This window comes from Monodelphis domestica, chromosome 4, assembly GCF_027887165.1.
Source record: "Monodelphis domestica isolate mMonDom1 chromosome 4, mMonDom1.pri, whole genome shotgun sequence".
NCBI classification, from domain to species: domain Eukaryota; kingdom Metazoa; phylum Chordata; class Mammalia; order Didelphimorphia; family Didelphidae; genus Monodelphis; species Monodelphis domestica.
The window spans coordinates 413,709,530-413,724,953 of NC_077230.1; the positions used below are offsets into that span (position 1 = coordinate 413,709,530).

At 43.5% G+C, this 15,424-nt stretch overlaps 1 protein-coding gene across 5 annotated transcripts in view; it reads right to left on the reverse strand.

The window, feature by feature from the left end:
- PRKCZ (protein kinase C zeta) overlaps positions 1–15,424 on the reverse strand; it is a 251,095-nt gene that overhangs the window by 210,854 nt on the left and 24,817 nt on the right. The gene's annotated exons all lie outside the window — the stretch shown is intronic.

Consider the following 15,424-nt stretch of genomic DNA (forward strand, 5'->3'; position numbering starts at 1 on the left):
GAGCTAGCAAACAGTGCCTGCCCTTAAAGAGCTCGCATTCTGCCATGGGGAGGTCTTGCGGGGAAGGAAACAGCATGTCAACAGAACCCTACAAAGTAAAAGACAAGGAAGGCAATGTGGGGAGAGGAGTTAAAGTGATCTCTGTAACGTGATGGTCCAACCACATCCCTCAACAAATTCCAGGGGCTCCCTAGAGCTCTCTGATGACTGGATATAGAAACTTGTCTATTTTGACTTTCAAAGCCCCTCGCAAGCTGCCCCCATTCTTCCTTGCAAGCACCCTAGATAACCTGTAGAACTCTGATGCAGTCAAGCTAATTGCTTACTCCGTTGTGGGCATACAAAGCCTTCATATCCTACTTCCATTTCTTTGAACCATTTCTCCCCTCCACGTCTGGGCTGCCCTCTCTCCTCACTTCTTCACCTCTCTTCCTTTATGTGTCATTTTCTACGTATCTTTCCTTATTGCCCTAAATACGAGTGTCCTCCCTCCCAAATTACTTTATATTTAACCGCTTCTGATACATCCATCTTTATTCACTTTATATCTATGCTACTTTTAGTTATATGAATTCCTGGAGAGCAGGGACAGTTTCAGTCTTTGTATTTGTCTCCCAGTGCCTAGCACCATGTCAGGCACCCAGGGAAGGAAAATGGAAGGAATGAACTTTTATTAAATATCTACACCATGCCAGATACTGAGCTAAATGTATAACAAATATAATCTCACTTGAAAATGAGTGTTGGGGGCAGCTGGGCGGCTCAGTGGATTGAGAGCCAGGTCTAGAGATGGGAGGTCCTGGGTTCAAATCTTAACTCAGACACTTCCTAGCTGTGTGACCCTGGGCAAGTCACTTCACCACCATGGCCTAGCCCTTACTGCTCTTCTGTCTTGGAACCCATACACAGTATTGATTAAAAGATGGAAGGGAAGGGTTTAAAAAGAAAAAATATATATATTAGTTCTTGACTGTGAAATGGAGTGAACTGATAACCTCATTCAGATCCCAGAAAATCTGAGTTCAAATCACATCTCTCAAACACACTGACTCCAGAACCCAGGGCAAGTCTCTTAAAACTCTCAGGGGGGCCAGCTAGGTGGCTCAATGGATAGAGCACCAGTCCTGGGGTCAAATCTGACCTCGGATGCTTTCTAGCTATGTGACCCTGAGCAAGTCACTTATTCCCCATTGCTTAACCCTTGCTGCTCTTCTGTCTTAAAACCAACATTTAGTATCATCTACAACAAAAAATAAGGGTTAAAAATAAAAAATAAACTCTCAGTGATGTTGTAAAGAAGCAACTTTCTTTAGTAAATCATTTCCTCCCAAGGGAATTCCCAATGCCACCATTCTCTACAGCCCAGAACTCCACACATAGAAGGAGCTTAATAAATGCTTGTTGATTTGATTATACCAGTGAAATTCCAGGTCCAGTTCCAATCCCTATTTGGACATTTATTGTTTATTAAGGACCTACTTGGTGTAACAGTGCTAGGTGCTGGGTATACAAAGGCAAAAAGGAGCTCTGTCTAAGAGGAAAGACATCAAGGAAGTATACAAAGTCTATACAGGAGAAACGGGAGGCAATCAACAAATAGGAAGGCACAGCATTAAGAAAATCAGAAAGAGGAGCAGCTAGGTAGACAGTGAATACAGAGTCAGGTCTAGAGTTGGGAGAACCTGGGTTCAAATCTGGTCTCAGACTCTGCCTAGCTGTGTGACCCTGGGTAAGTCACTTAATCTTTGATCGCCCAGCCCTTTGCCACTCTTCAGTCTTAGGACTGATATTAAGATAGAAGGTAGGAAAGATTTTTTTTTTAAATCAGAAAATGGGAAAGGATCTATTTGTACAAAAATATTTATACCTGCACTTTTTGTGATGACAAAGAATTGGAAAATAAAGGGATGTCCTCCATTGGGGAATGGCTAAACAAAGTGTGGACTATGATGGGATGGAATACTATTTGTGCTGTAAGGAATGATGAACCGGATGATTTCAGAAAGAGCTCGAAAGACCTGTGAACTGATGCAGAGTGAAATAAGCAGAACCAGGAGAACATGGTACACTGTAACTGCAATATGGTGGAATGATCAGCTGTGATACTTTACTACTAATGGCAATGCAATGATCCAGGACAATTCTGAGGGACTTAGGACAAAGAATGCTCTCCACCCCCAGAGAAAGAACTATGGGAGTAGAAATCCAGAAGAAAACACGTGATTTATCCCTTGTTTATTTGGGTATATGATTTGGGAGTTTGGTTTTATGAGACTACTCGCTTACAAAAATGAATATGAGAATTTCTTTTAAAAGATTCCAGTGGAAAGTAGGATTATAGCTTAGGACAAGAAAGCCAAGAGATGGAGATGAGCAGGGAGAGTTCCTGGCAAGATGGACAGCTCTACACTAAAAATGTCCAGGCAGAACATCCAGTTTCTTGTGCCAGGAGCAGTAAGGAGGCTGGAAAATGAGGAGTGTGAGCAAGGTCCCCTGGAGAAACCTACTCAAAAGCTATGATCCTAACAATGGACAAGAGTAGGCAGGTAGACAAAGAAGTTTGCCATTTTGTTGGGTTTTTTTGGTTTAGACCTAGAAAGGAATCAGGTGTCAAAGTCTTGGAAAGTGACCTAGGGAAGCTTCCAGGTGGAATATCTACCCCCAGAATCATCCCTTGATTCAATCGACAGTGTCAGCAATACAAAAAGAGGGAATGGGCACAAGGAGCTTACAATCTAAAAGGGAAGACAACATACAAACAAATAGACTCAAAGAGGGCTAAATACAGGATGCATGGGAGGAAATTAATGGAGGGAAGGCATTGGAATTAAGAAGGGTTGGGCAAGACATTTTTTTTTTAAACATTTACCTTGGAGTCAAAAGCTCCAAGGCAGAAGAATGATAAGGGCTAGGCAATGGGGGTCAAGTGACTTGCCCAGGGTCACACAGCTGGGAAGTGTCTGAGGCCAGATTTGAACCTTAGAACCTCCTGTCTCTAGGCCTGGCTCTCAATCCACTGAGCTACCCAGCTGCCCCCTGGGCAAGACTTTTTAATCCCTTACCTTAGGTCTTAGAAGTATTGGTTCTAAGGCAGAGGAGTGCTAAGGGTTAGGCAATAGGAGTCCAGTGACTTAACCATGGTCACACAGTTAGGAAGTATCTGAGGTCAGATTTGAACCCAGGATGTCCTGACTCCAGACCTGGCTCTCTATCCACTGAGCCACCTGGCTTCCCATTGAGAGCCAAATCTAACTGCTGCCTAATTTAGAACTGCCCAGTAAAACATTCATTTAATTTTATTTAAAATTGTGAAAAAATATTCTTAGCTTGTAGGCAACTCAAACTAATGATATCCCAGGTCCAGCCCCTGTCTTGAGGCTCTCCCTACTGCAGTCCACTCTCCACTCCATGTTAGGTCAGACTTCCCATCAGAGGAAAGCCATCTGTCATCCCCACCCCAGTTGGAACAGTTTCTACAAGACCATGGAGATCCTCTTAATGGCAACAAGGATAAGATAGAAGGTGATCACCATAAGTGACTTCTCCCCAGTGATGTCATTCAATATGTATTTATTAAGCCTCACAGGCAATTGACCAGAAGAAGCATTCACTAATCAACCAGAGGGAGGGAGGGAGGGAGGGAGGGAGGGAGGAAGGAAGGAAGGAAGGAAGGAAGGAAGGAAGGAAGGAAGGAAGGAAGGAAGGAAGGAAGGAAGGAAGGAAGGAAGGAAGGAAGGAAGGAAGGAAGGAAGGAAGGAAGGAAGGAAGGAAGGAAGGGAGGGAGGGAGGGAGGGAGGGAGGGAGGGAGGGAGGGAGGGAGGGAGGGAGGGAGGGAGGAAGGAAGGAAGGAAGGAAGGAAGGAAGGAAGGAAGGAAGGAAGGAAGGAAGGAAGGAAGGAAGGAAGGAAGGAAGGAAGGAAGGAAGGAAGGAAGGAAGGAGGGAAGGAAGGAGGGAAGGAAGGAGGGAAGGAGGGAAGGAGGGAAGGAAGGAAGGAAGGAAGGAAGGAAGGAAGGAAGGAAGGAAGGAAGGAAGGAAGGAAGGAAGGAAGGAAGGAAGGAAGGAAGGAAGGAAGGAAGGAGGGAAGGAGGGAAGGAAGGAAGGAAGGAAGGAAGGAAGGAAGGAAGGAAGGAAGGAAGGAAGGAAGGAAGGAAGGAAGGAAGGAAGGAAGGAGGGAAGGAAGGAGGGAAGGAAGGAGGGAAGGAGGGAAGGAGGGAAGGAGGGAAGGAGGGAAGGAAGGAAGGAAGGAAGGAAGGAAGGAAGGAAGGAAGGAAGGAAGGAAGGAAGGAAGGAAGGAAGGAAGGAAGGAAGGAAGGAAGGAAGGAAGGAAGGAGGGAAGGAGGGAAGGAGGGAAGGAGGGAAGGAGGGAAGGAAGGAAGGAAGGAAGGAAGGAAGGAAGGAAGGAAGGAAGGAAGGAAGGAAGGAAGGAAGGAAGGAAGGAAGGAAGGAAGGAAGGAAGGAAGGAAGGAAGGGAGGGAGGGAGGGAGGGAGGGAAAAGAGTGGGTTTGAGCTAAATAAAAAAAGAATTACAAAGGTGATTTGAAGTATGGAAAGGAGGGATGGAGGGATGGAGGAAGGAAGGAAGGAAGGAAGGAAGGAAGGAAGGAAGGAAGGAAGGAAGGAAGGAAGGAAGGAAGGAAGGAAGGAAGGAAGGAAGGAAGGAAGGAAGGAAGGAAGGAAGGAAGGAAGGAAGGAAGGAAGGAAGGAAGGAAGGAAGGAAATCAAATTGCTTATCTTCTCAGGTGCATTAACTTACACAGGGAGGAAGAGGAAGGGTGGGAAGGAGAATTTGGAACTCAAAAAAATTTTATTGAATGTTAAATAAATAAAATGTTACTATTTCTAATAATATTTTATTATTTGTAAACTTTGTAAAAAGAGCTTTTCTAGGTTCTCTGGAAGAGGAGGCCAGGTATTTGTGCTCAATGTTTGGTGTGGGAGTTGCAGAGACAAAAACAGGCCCTGCCCTCCCTGGGAGTTGTTTACATTCTTCTGGGAGAATGCAATAGCACAAGACAGTACACATAAGCAAATATTGAGACATATATAGAATATTTTCCATAGGAGGGAGAAGGGTGGCTCAGGAAAAGCCTGACAGAGTGGACCTTAAATGGAGAAAAAACTGGGCAGTCAGCAGAGGAGTGTCCAGGTCTAAGGGACAGGTGGCCCAAACCCACTAAATGGGAGATGGACCAGCAGAGGGCCCAGAAAGGCTGGAAGGAGGGTAATGTGGCATCAGTCTGGAAAGGTGGGCAGGAACCAGATTCTGAAAGGCTTCAGATGCCACAAACTTTTTATTTAATTGTCATAATCTTTATTATTTATGAAATTGTCTTCAACACAGTACATCTGGATTAAATCAATCTGAAATCAGACATTTTAATCTATCTAAAGACCGGTGTGGTCCTTTATTATGTGCAATATCTTTGACTAGAGTAGTCTAGCAAATAGAGCACTTTTCACTGCCAGATTTCTTTGACCATAAAAGCAAAAACCAAAAAAACCTCAACTACAAATATCAATATCAAATAAGGCATTAGAAAGATAGCAAATGGGTGCAGCTGGGTGGCTCAGTGGATGAATCAAAAGCCTCTGCGGGACCTGAGATGCTACTGGTATGGGTGCTGCTCTGGCCATCCCAGCTCCTGCCCACACACAACATTTGGGCAAGTGGGAAAGGAGTTTAGATGCTCTAGTGTCACCTGCTTTCTTTTATTTTTAAAGTTATGAACAGTTAGCTTCCTTACTTTCTTCCCTCCATCCTTCCCTCCTTCCTTCCTTCCTTCCCTTCCTCCCTTCCCTCCATCCTGACTTCCTTCCCTCCCTGCCTTCCCTTCCCTTCCCTTCCTCAGAGGATTGTAAAATTGAGATTTGAACTCTGGACTTCAATCCCCACAAGCCCTTGCTCCACTTCCCCAAAATGCTTTGTAATCCCACGATATTCTGAGGTGGGTGAGATCAAGAAAGTACTTAAGCTGATTACAAAGGCTTTTGAGCTCTCTCTCTTTTTGGAGCAGACGTGGCTCTTTCCATAATGTAGGTGAGGTCTTGTCTAGGCCTCTGGCCTAGGCACGTTTTCCTTATGCTGTATTTTCTTTAATCCTTAATCCTTAATAAACCTCTAAAAAATATAATACTCCTTGCAGAGAGAAACTAATTTCTACCTGCCTCCGTCTCCCCTAAATTTTAACTGTTACAGGATCTCCTACCATGCTGATTTGTGCTTATCAGACTTCCTTCCTCCAAAAACCAAGAACTTGAAGTCTTGTTTACTTTCAAAATTCCTCTAAAAGGTCCAGGCACTGGTATTTTTATGATTCATCAAAACAAGGTAACAGGAGCCCACCAAATTATTTACCCAAAGCACAGAGTCAGTGGCAAAACCACCACCCAGAGTAATAACAACACATGGAAACTGAAAACATTGCTTTTGACAGGCACCTCCATATAAGATGCTCATCTTCTCCAAAGGACAAGAAATGAAAAGCTTTCAAAATCCGGAGACCCACAGGAAGAGATCCAAAGGGTGTGGGAATGGGCCACAGTAGCTAACATTTATATAGAACATTTAAAGTTTGCAGAATGTTTTCTATTTGTTATTCATCCTCATCACAACCCGGTGAGAGGAACTGCTATTATTATTCCAATATAACAGATGGGGAAACTGAGGCTGGAAATAAAGGACTTGAGTGAGGCCCCGGTGGATAGAGTCCTGGTCTTGGGAAGTCAAAGCCCTCCTTGGACACTAATTATCCCAGAGTGAAGTAGTCTGCAAGGGAATAATTAAGGCAGGAATCCCGAAACTGAATTTCTCACCCTGTCAACTAGCAAAGCTTTCTAGCCAGCTGATAGTTTAGCAGAGTTAAACCTAGTTTAGCAAGTCTAAATGGGGACAGGCAATAAGCTCAGACCTAAACGCAGGTCAGGAACTTGCAGAACTCAGACGAAGAGGGCAGCAACTAGACTTTGCCCTGGACTGGACCACTCTGGAAGCACTGAAAGCTTTCAGGTCCCCAGCCTGGGCTTCTCCTGAGATTCTGGAATAACCTAAAGCTCAATACTCCAAGAAAGCAGCAACATGACCAGCCAAGACTTTCCCTCCAAAAGTGTGGCAGAGCCCAGCCTTCAGGTCAAGTCAGCAGGAAGAAGAAAGGACAAGATTAAAAAAGAACCTCACCATCAAAAAGTAGACACCGAAGAGAATGACAAGCAATGCCTCCGAGGAAAACACAACTAGGGGACAAAACTGACTCGAACTTGAACTGGGATGAAGCAAGATTTCTTTAAAAGAGCTTTAAAAAATGATTTTTCAAATAAAATTAATAAAATGAAAACACTAGAGGAAAATAGGGAAGAGAAATGAGAGGGGCAACTAGGTGGCTCAGTGGATAGGGAGCCAGACCTGCAGACTGGAGGGTCTGGATTCAAATCTAGCCTCAGACACTTCCCTAGCAAGTCACTTAACCCCAATCACCTAGCCCTTACATATCCTCTGCCTTGGAACCACTGAGCAGTATTGATTCCAAAAAGGAATAAAGGTTTAAAAATTCTGTCAAGTCTTATCAATTCTAAGTCAGAAGATAAGGTTTAAAAATAAAAATTAAAAAAGAAAGAAATGAGAGCTATGGAAGAAGGAACTGGGGAGGGAATTTACAGCATTTTACCAGAGGTACAAAACACTGAAAATGAGAATGGACTGAACAGAAGTCAAGGACTCTAGGAAGCAACAAGAAATATTTTAAAAGTCCAAAGATTGAAAAAATAGAAGAAATTGTAAAGTATGTTAACAGAAAGAAATATATCAATCTCATCCTTATTGTAGTTCTTCTAATGGAATTTTCCCAAGGAAGTTTTTCATCGAATCTAAAGAAGACAAGCAGATCCCAATTCCTTTGTTCAATTGCAAACCAGTAATTTTATTCACCTCATTCACTAATCTTCAAATATTAAACAAAATAAGAGGTTTAATAAATGCCTGTTGATTGACTGATGTAAGAATAAATATTATTCTGCATTCCTTTGGCAATTATGGTCCCTGATCTTCCCCAAGGTGGAGAAAAAGGGGCGCCTACAGAAAAAGAGTGAGTAATTGGAAGAATCTGATGTTACAAATTCACCAGATTCTTTCTAACTTAAGAAGGTGGAGTGGAATGTCTAAGAATACCCTGGGAACTCCCTTCTTTGAAATCTTTGAAGGGAAAGCCAATTAGTATTTGATTAATTCATGGTATTTCCCTTCCTAAAAAGTCACTTCCCTTAAGGGAGAAGAGCCAACTTGGTAGGGAAGAGACTTAAAAATCTGGATTCAGGAGGGTCAGAGGGTTGGATATTAGGGTTCGACCCATGCAGATTCTGATGAATTAGTCATGTCTTCCGGAACCTTCCTAACTGCTATTGATTGTTAGAGCTGAAGAAAACCCTACCTCTCACCTAGAACAACTCTTCATTTTACACATGGGGAAACTGAGATCCAGAGAGAAGTAAATTGGCTACAATTCCTTCCCTGTAGATTTCTGAAGTTGGGATGTTTTCCTTATAAAATTATTTCATTAAAAGGAATTCCATTGGAATAAATGGAATTCAATGGAATAAGTATTGAATGGAATATGCTACCCTGTAAAAATGATGGATGGATATACAATGAAGCATGGAGTTATGTGAACGGATGCAAAGTCAAGAAAACAATATACACATTGATTATGAGTGTAAACAGAAAGAACAACCATAATAAAAATAAAGAGGATGTTTCAAAATTACAAAGACCGGATTTCTGGTCCTAAAGGAGAAGACATTCCTACTCCGTTCCTTTGCAGAGATGGGACGTCTAGGAGTCCCATCAATCTGGCCAACATTTATTAAGTACCTACTATAAGGCAAGTTACTATGGTTACTGAAAGGAGTGAATGATTAGGGGAATCGGATTTTACATCAGCCAGATTCCTTCTAACCTAGAGAGTGGAATGGAATGTCTGGGAATGCCTCTGGAACTCCTTTGAAATCCAAGAAATGAAGGGAAGGACAATTCGTTTTTTTAGCTAAATTATGGTGCTTCTCTTCCTGAAAAAAAAGTGCTAAGCATTGAAGATACAGAGATAAAAATTGTTCACAATCTAATGGGAGACACAGCTTACAAACAACTAGGCATTAACCAACTATATACCGGCTAAATTAACATAACACAAGTTTCTGTGTGTATGAGCTGTATATGTATATTTATTTTGTATATATATTATACATATTTTCAGCCTTTGTCAGTGTATCCATTGTTTTAAACTTATTTTTAATCTCTTTCTTTTCTTTAAACAATATTATTTGTTCATTAGGTGGGAGAGGAGAGAGAAGAGGAGGGATACCAGAAGAATTTCTGGAGATGTAACAACCCAAAGCTATTCATCAAATTTTAGCAATAAAAAAATATTCAAGCCAGTTGGAAAGACTGCTGCGTTTGGCATCAGAGACCCTAGATCCAATTCCCATCTCTGCCCCTTCCCACTAAATGTGAAATCTGAGACAAATCACTTTCTCTTTCTGGCCTTGATTTCCTCCTCTGTAAAATGAGGTTGGGTGAGGTCTCTTCCAGATCCTCTGTTTCTAAGCATAACTGGATGAAAAAAAAAGATCATTCACCATCCTGGAGGTATGAGGGTGCAAATCAGAGGAGGTTTCCTGGAAGGGATTATATCTTAAATCAAGGCAAATCAAGGTCTATGTGTCTGCCAGGTGCTGTGCCAAATGCAAAGAAAGGCAAGAAATAAATCCTCTTCTCAAAGAGCTCATGGTCTAACGAGGGAGATAGATACCATGCAAACAACTATATCATAGTAGTAATAGCATTTATAAAACACTTTTAAGGTTTGCAAAGGGTTTTATGTGTTATCTCATTGACCATCCTATGAAATTGGTGCTATTATTGCTCACGTTTTACAGATAAGGAAACTGAGGCTCAGAAAACTTGCCCAGATTCATTCAGCTATTAAGTGTTTAAGGCAGGATTCTAACTCAGGTCCTCCTGGCTCCAAGTCCTGCCTATTGTGCCACAAACAAGATACATGCAAGATAAATTGGAGATAATCTCAGGAAAAAGGCATTAAGATTAAGAAATGGGAAAAGCTTCCTGTGGGAGGTAAGATCTTAGACAGAGAAACCAGAAGGCATCAGAGACAATGCTTGGAGGTGGGAAATAGAGGGTCTTGTCTGTGGGACAGCCAAAAGGTCAGTGTCACTGGTGATGGGGAAGAAGGTGAAAGACTGGAAAGATTAGAAGGAAGGGCTTTGAATGCCAGGCAGATATATTCGATTCTGGAGGTAAAAGGCAGTCACTGGAGTTGACTGAATGGAGGCAGAGATAAAGAAAGCAAATGTTCCAGACTGGGGAAAACCAAAGAAAATATCTGGATCCAGGAGATGAAGTGTCATATTGGAGGAACAGCCAGGAGGCTAGCAACACTGAATCCCCCTGAACAAAGCTAGGGACTCTGAAAGGCAGAGCCTACAAAAGTGTTGGCTTAAGTCATGAAGGACAGCCCAAGCAAAGGCACGACAGGCCAGAGGACTTGGGAAGGGCTACAAATGCCAGGTGTACGATTTTCTGGGATGCCCGACAAATTCAAACGACATCAATGTCTCTTTTTACCAGTGGTGCATCTTTCTCTCCTCTGAGAACATCCAGTCTTGGTATTTGGAGAAAGGGAGGTGGAGGGAAGGGAAGACAGCCTGGGTCAGCACTGTACAATGAGGATCAAAACTTGGGGCTCTTTGGACCCAAGGAGAGATCTAGGAACTCAATGAAAAGTGACAGAACCTTTGGGAGCAGAAAATCATATACAGAATAGGAGTAATGGCCCTTGTAGGTCATCCAAGTGAAATAGAGAGGAGGAAATAAAAGAGCCCAAGATAGAACCTTGGGGGAGTCTCTGCCCCCCGAAGATTGGTCAGCACAACATGGATGAAGATCCAACAAAGTAGACTGGGAAGAAATGGTCACAGAGGTATAGAAGAGCCAGGAGGGAGGAGGGACAAAAGAGGATGGAAAGGTGGGAGGAGAGAGAAGGAAATAGAAAGAGGAGGGAAGGGAAGGAGAGGAAGAGAGTATCAGGGGTGGCTAAGTGACTCAGTGGATATAGAGCTGGCCTTGGAGACAGGAGAACCTGAGTTCAAATCTGACCTCAGATACTTCCAAGCTATATGACCCTGGGCAAGTCACTTAACTACCACTGCCTAGCCCTTACTGCTCTTCTACCTAGAAACCAATATTTGTAAGACAAAAGGTAAAGTTTAAAAAAAAGAGTAGCAAGGAGAAAAGAGTGATCCATGATTTCAAAGGCTTTAGGAAAGTTAAAAAGGAAAAGGATGTAGAAAAATGAATTGGATTGGGCCATTAAGAGATAATTCTGAATCTTTTAGATAGTTGCTCTGAGGCACAAGAGCTACCCAGCCAGAATAAGACAAGGGAGACTTGACTCCCTTTAACAGGGGCTTCCACAGATCTAAAGCGGGAAGACCTTTTGGAAGCCATCCAGTTTGAGCCCCTCATTCTACAGATGGCATCCAGTGCCAGAGGTAGGATTTGAACCCAGGTCCTCTCACTTCAAATCTTCTGGACCATTCCAATATGCTTCTCTATCCTATAGATGATGAGGCATTTAATAAATGCTTGGTCTGAACTGTTGGTCTCATCTGGATCAACAAATATTAAACACCTACTATATTCAAGGCACCATGCTAAGTCCTAGAGATGCAAAGAAAGCCAAAAAACTGGATCGATGGGAAAAGCAACGAATTGTGAGTCAGAACACCTTGCTTTAAAATCCACCTCTCACATTTATACCTGTGTTGTATGTGTGACCTTGGGCAAGTCACTTGCCTTCCCACAGCTTCAGTTTCCTCAACTCTAAAATAGGAGGGTTAGAATAGATGGTCTTTGACATTTCGGATCTATGGATTAAAATCAGCTCTTACTTAGAAGTCCAAGAGATGTTCCTCCCCCTCCAAAACCGAGCCTAGCATATTTCAAAGAGAATAGCATGAGCAAGTATATAATTATACCTTCCAGTGTAGGTGTGTGTGTTGCTGGCTATGGGAGGGATGGAAGAGAAGGGAAATGCCATGGGTTGGGCTTACCTTTGCATTGAGAAATCCCTCCCACCCAGAGGGAGCCTCAAAGGAAGACCCAGCATCCATCCATCCATTGAGCACCTAGCACAGTGCTAGGCCCTAAGTAGGGACTGGAGAAGGGGCTGATGAATTGAATTGAACCACATGATTTTAAGCAAGCTCTAATTGCAGCCGGCATACAAATTATTTAGGAGCTACCTGAATAATTAATAGCCCTGCAGAACTGCCTCCACACAGCCTCTAACTGCTTTATCTCAGATGGGACATTTATCTTCCCAGCTACCCAGAAAGCCCCACCCTCTTCCCCTAGGAGCAGCTCCATAAAGGAATTCTTGGTTGTTGGGGAGGTTTTTTTACTCATTAAAATGTGCTGTTTCTAATCACTCAAGGACCATCATCTCTCGCCTTCCCCTCCGAGGTTACCTTAAGCACCTGAGGTCTGGCTAAGTCACTCAGGAAACTTCTGGTGTTCCTTAGGCTTTCCAGGATCTTCCCCCACTCTCTCCTTTCCACACACCCCTGCCCCCTAACTCAGATCCAGTGACACTGACCTGGCTGTTCCTGGCAGTGGTTGTTATTCAGTTGTGTCTGACTCTTTGGGACCCTCTTTTGGGGAGTTTTTCTTGGCAACCGATACGGGAGTGGTTTGCCATTTTGTTTTCATTTTTGAGGAAACTGAGGCAAACAGGATTAAGTGGCTTGCCCAGGGTCACACAGTTATTGAGATCAGATTTGAACCCAGGAAGCTGATGAGTCTTCCTGACTCCAAGCTTGGCGTTCTATCCACTGCCCATGCTGTTCCTCACATAAGACACTCCATCTCTGAATCCAAAGCATTCTGACTCTCCCCCATGCCTAGAATGCTCTCTAACTCCACTGGCTCCCTTCCATTCCCCAAACCCTTAATTCTAGTGCCTTCCCTCTGCCTGGGATCTCTAATTTACCCTTGTTTGTACTTGTCTCCCCCATTAGACTGTGGGCTCCTTGAGGGCAGGGACAGCATTTTCCCTCTCCCCACACTTCACACTAATAGATTATTGCTGTTCAGTTGATTCAGTCCTGTCCAAAACTCTTCGTGATCCCATGGACCATACTTTGGCCAGGGAATTTTCTTGACAACTATCTTTGGTTTGCCATTTTCCTCTCTGATGGATTAGATTAAGGCACCAAGGTTAAGTGACTTGCCCAGGGTCACCCAGCTAGGAAGTGTCAGAGGCCACAGTTGAACTCAGGTCTTCCTGTCTCCAGGCTTAGCATTCTATTCACTAAGCCTTCTTCCTGGCACATAGTAGGTGCCTAATAATAACTGACTTTTACCTTTTACCTTTTATTTACCTTTATATATTATTTTTCCTCTCCCCCAACATAAGTAGCATAAACTCCTTGATGAGGACTGGTCTAATTTTATCCAGCCAATGTCTACTAGGTATATATATATACCCCTTGAGAGCAAGGACTCCTTTTCCTACTGATAGATAACCTCAATGCCTCACAAACAGTAGGCACTTAATAAGGGCTTTCTCATCCATTTATTACTTTGTAGCCCCACCACTTAGCATGGTGCCTGGGATATAAGAGCCTTGTCAATGGATTGACGACTCCAAGATAACTTCACCCAGGGTAGACAGCAACTCTGGGACCTTCTCCATCCTCCCCAGCCCCAGAAGTAGCCTAGTATACTGGCTAGAGCACGAGGCTCAACTTCAGTCAGACCGCCAGGACCTCTCCTACCTGTGACAGTCACTAACTGAGTGACTTCATCTCTGTAAGCCTCAGTTTCCTCATATGTAAAATGGAGACACTGTACCAAGCAGGGATGGCATCAGGCTCCAGTGAGATCCAATCTATCAAGGGCTTTCCAAAACCTTAAATGCGACAGTGAGCATCATCTTCCTTCACCCAGGTTTCCCCCAGCAGTGAAAGTCTAAATTTCATTAGCACCAAGCTAGTCTCTGGATTGATCACCACTACTAAATCCTGCCTATATTTTGCTTGTTCCCAGTGGTTTGCATGGTGTCTTTCCCATTACACTGAAAGCTCCCTGAGAGCAGGGACTGTCTTTTGCCTTTCTTTGAACCCTGTAGCTCAGCACCTGATATACAGCTGGTGCTTAATAAATGTTTATTGACAAAATAAATTTCCACACACTCAATTTCTCACTTCTGTAGTAAAATAATTGCAATAAAGTTATGCAGCATTTCCCCAGAGCTTGATAAAAGCTTTCTACACCCTGCTTTCTTTGTTCCTCTGTCATAGTGAGGCAGTTATGATTATTCCCATTCTCTGTAAACCGAGGCACAGGTGAGATGAACACTTGCTCACTGGGGATGGGAGGCAGGACCCAATTCTCCTTTCTTTTGACTTGACATTAAGAAGTTTTAATTCACAAGAATGAGTCAGGACAGGGGCAGCAAGGTGGCTCAAGGATTAAGAGCCAGACATGTAGATGGGAGGTCCTGGGTTCAAATAAGGACTCTAAACACTTCCTAGCTATGTGACCCTGAGTAAATCCCTTGCTCTTGTTGCCTAGCAGCCCTCAGCCCTTGTAGAAAGCAAGGGGATATTTTTAAAAGTATGAGTCAGGACAGGGAATGGACTAGAGATTTCAAGGGTGTAAATGTAGAATCAGGGAACTCCCAGGTGAGGAAACACTCTCTACCAAAGCAGGTTAGCACCACATCTCACCTGGGGCACTAAGAGTGACTGGCCCCAGGTAAGGCACAGGATAGGTGTTAAGGGTGGGATAAATCTAGGTCTCCCAGGCTTCAAGGCCAACCCTGGAGCCACTGCACATACCTCTCAGTCAATAAACTACCACAATCAATGGGCTTTTCTTTATTTTTAAAGGAAAAAAGATCAGAGGCCAGTTGGCCCATGTTTTAGCAACTGGCTCTCCTTCCCCCAAACAATGTAGACATGATACTTATTTCAGCTTAATCTGCATAGAGGGCAATGGGCCTGTGTCAGGAAGATCTGAGTTCAAATACTGCCTCTTGTCACCAAGCTTTGACAGAGGCCACCTCCCTCAGCCTCCTTTCCCCTCAGAGGAGGGCTAGAAGGGAGAGCTCCAAATTCCTCCCAACGCCTTCCTTTAGAGAGGGCAGAAACAAACAATCTGGGGGCTCACTCTGCATCTGCTGCCCTGGCTGTTGTTTTTGTTTGTTTGTTTTTTCAGGAAATAAAATGCCCCCTTGGCAGCTATCCCCTGAAGTCCTCCACCCCAGCCCTCCCTTTCCAGCTTCCTTTTGTTTGATCATTTCCCCCACCCTACTCCCTTAGATTGTAAACTCCTTGAGGGTAGGGAATGTCTTCA